Source organism: Octopus bimaculoides, chromosome 27, assembly GCF_001194135.2.
Source record: "Octopus bimaculoides isolate UCB-OBI-ISO-001 chromosome 27, ASM119413v2, whole genome shotgun sequence".
In the NCBI taxonomy this organism is placed as follows: domain Eukaryota; kingdom Metazoa; phylum Mollusca; class Cephalopoda; order Octopoda; family Octopodidae; genus Octopus; species Octopus bimaculoides.
Window position 1 is genome coordinate 5,166,354 of NC_069007.1, and position 3,611 is coordinate 5,169,964.

Below are 3,611 nucleotides of genomic sequence, written 5' to 3' on the forward strand. Positions count from 1 at the left end.
TTTGGAGATTGAAACCTCTATCATCTTGCAATGCAATTGAACTAATTATAAATACCTTTATCCAGAAGGTGGTCTCTGCAGCAACAAGAACAAGCTTAAAAATGGGATATTTATTCTCAATAATGATCTGATGCTGTGTTAGATTTAAATATCTCATTTTTTACTGAACCTAGAAGTGGGAGACCCAGTAAACCAGTGGGTTAATGGCATGATGAGGCAGAACAACAGCTAAGATGTGAGATTCTGTCCATGGTTCAATAATGCGTAATATTATCCAACTCTCTCTTTCTTGGTCTACCCTAGGTCCACAACTTGTTGTTGGGGCAGAGTCCTCAAGTACCTCCGCCATAGGGTCCTACCAGAAGCAACTGTCATTAGACCTTGTAGATGGAGTCCCAAGCATGACCAACACAGGCTATGGATATTATCCAACCATTTCATTCTTGGCCTACCCCTTGGTCTCCTATCTGCAGAGGGGGTAGAATCCTCAAGCACCTTCTCCACAGGGTCCTTCTTGTTTTTGGTCTACCCTTTGGTCTCCTGCCAGTTGGCTTGGCTTGAAGAATCCATCTTACGACCCTTTCTTGCAACATTTTAATTACATGTCCATACTACCACACAGGTGACTTCTCAATACGGAGCGGTAGATGCACAGCGTGTAGTGACTCCCTGATCACTGAGCTACACACCCTGTGGAATAACTTACCTGCAGACACCCTTCGGAGGAAAACCATTTCGGCTGATTGTATTCTCGATCCTGCTCTTTCGGTCATTATTCAACATTCATAACAGAAGTTCCATGTTGTCTGCAAATATCAGCTAAACCATTCAATGAATGATCCTCATTTTCCGAAGAGCCACATAGCTCCATGTCAGATATCAGCACCATGTTGTCTTCAAATATCAGCTAACCAACTCGATCATTGTGATACCATTTCCACAACTGCTGCACATGTTAATCCAGTTATGAAAACTATGAAGAAGAGAGGTAATGATATATATTCCTGCTGAGTCTAACACCCATGTTGAAAGCCTTTGACTTAGCACCATCTTTGCATTTGTATAGGGACTTCATGGCAACCAGAAGCTGCCCATTAATCCCAAAGTCCTGAAAACACTCCACAGCATGTCCTGGGGGTGTATGTTTTTTGAAAGTTTACAAAGCAAAGTTGCATCATGCTGTCTGCAAATATCAGACAGCCGTGAACGTTACTGGAATATTTTGCACAGTCTTCCTTTTATTGTTTATCCTACACTTGTTTCAGTTATCAAACTGTGGCCATGCTGCAGCACCTCCTTGAAGGGTTAAGTCGTATAACTTGATCCCAGAGCTTTTAAAAAATTTTCTTTAAAACTTTACACACATCCTATTGAGAACTTTTTGCCGAAATGCTGCATTACAGAAAAGTAAACAAACCAACACTTGTTGTCAAGCAGTGGTGGGAAGACGCCCACACACATGGGGATCTGATCAAAGATTTTACAATTAAACAAAATAGGAGTAAACTTTTCAAATATAAATGGATTGGAAGTATACAAGAATAAACATTATTTTCCATCTTCTTGTTTAGTTTTGTTTCATTTTGAAAAACAAATATATATTTTATGGTTTATTAATTATTGTTTATATTTTGAATTATATGTATAAGGGGGTACCAAAAATCTATTAAATGCTAAGGGCTTCATCAGGTCTTAATGCGGCCCTGGTCTTGGATTTGACTTTAAACTTGCTAAAATAATATTCCATGTGGTTTATATGATCGGAAATGTAATATCGATGTATTCGTGGTGCCATTGTGAGGATCTGATCAAAGATTTTGCTATTTAACCCATTACCTCCCATAATTCTATTAACTGGAATTTTTTTTTTTATGAAATTTTGATTTCTAGCATAAAACAGCCTTAGAAACATGCTGGAATGATCAAAATAACATTTTAAATAGAAATAAGTGAGATATTGGGTGAAAAATTAGCAAACCTCATTTGAATATCAGAGAAATATACCTAGTAGATGTGGAGGCGCAATGGCCCAGTGATTAGGGCAGCGGACTCGCGGTTTCGATTCCCAGACCGGGTGTTGTGAGTGTTTATTGAGCGAAAACACCTAAAGCTCCACGAGGCTCCAGCAGGGGATGGTGGCGAACCCTGCTGTCCACCACAACTTTCTCTCACTCTTACTTCCTGTTTCTGTTGTGCCTGTAATTCAAAGGGTCAGCCTTGTCACACTCTGTGTCACACTGAATATCCCCCGAGAACTACGTTAAGGATACACGTGTCTGTGGTGTGCTCAGCCACTTGCACGTTAATTTCACGAGCAGGCTGTTCCGTTAAGCGACAGAGTGCCAACACATACCTAGTAGATATAGCAAAAAGGTTAGATATGTGTAAATATTGACAGATAATTACGAAATTTGTAATTTTTAAGTGATCTCATAGGAGATCACTGGTAGGTAATGGGTTAAAAACGAGTAGGAGAAAATTTTTCAAATATGAATGAAATGGAAGTATACAAAAATACACATTATTTTCCATCTTACTGTGAGTTTTGTTCTAAGCACTTTGCTGAGAGTACTAACGATTTGCCCAGCTTGTAGCATTTGTTTTATTGTTTAATATGGCTTCATCATCATCGTTTAACGTCCGCTTTCCATGCTAGCATGGGTTGGACGATTTGACTGAGGATTGGTGAAACCGGATGGCTACACCATGCTCCAATCTGATTTGGCAGAGTTTCTACAGCTGGATGCCCTTCCTAATGCCAACCACTCTGAGAGTGTAGAGGGTGCTTTTACATGCCACCCGCACGAGGCCAGTCAGGTGGTACTGGCAATGGCTGACTGGCCTCGTGTGGGTGGCACGTACGGAGGGCACCAAGCTGTTGTAAGTGCTTAGGATCTTTATAGGTTTTAACCCGGCCACGACACTCTGGCAGTGTCCCCTATAAATGTCGGAGTGTTCAGCATATATATGTGTGTGTTATTTCTTTACTACCCACAAGGGATAAACATAGAGAGGACAAACAAGGACAGACAAACGGATTAAGTCGATTATACCGACTCCAGTGCATAACTGGTACTTATTTAATCGACCCCGAAAGGATGAAAGGCAAAGTCAACCTCGGCGGAATTTGAACTCAGAACGTAGCGCCAGACGAATTACCGCTAAGCATTTCATCCGGCGTGCTAACGTTTCTTATTTCTTTATTGCTCACAAGGGTCTAAACATAGAGGGGACAAAGGGATCAATTCGATTACATCGACCTCAGTGCGTAACTGGTACTTAATTTCTCGACCCCGAAAGAATGAAAGGCAAAGTCGACCTCGGTGGAATTTGAACTCAGAATGTAGCGCCAGACGAAATACCGCTAAGCATTTCGCCCGGTGTGCTAACGTTTCTGCCAGCTCGCTGCCTAATGTGAGTGTGTGTGAAGGACGCATGGCCTAATGGTTAGAATGTTGCAGTCACGATGGCGAGATCGTGGTTTCAATTCCTAGACCGGTTGGTGTGTTGTTGTGTTCTTGAGCAAAAAAAAAAAACTTCAGCACCTGACGCGTGGCACTCCATGCTCCTGCTCAAGGAATGTCGATTTGATGGAGGCAGGTGAGCTAAGG

The 3,611-nt window shown here is 41.5% G+C and overlaps 1 protein-coding gene across 1 annotated transcript in view; it reads right to left on the reverse strand.

Annotated features, from left to right (window-relative positions):
* LOC106871799 (mucin-3A) overlaps positions 1-3,611 on the reverse strand; it is a 164,652-nt gene that overhangs the window by 4,672 nt on the left and 156,369 nt on the right. The gene's annotated exons all lie outside the window — the stretch shown is intronic.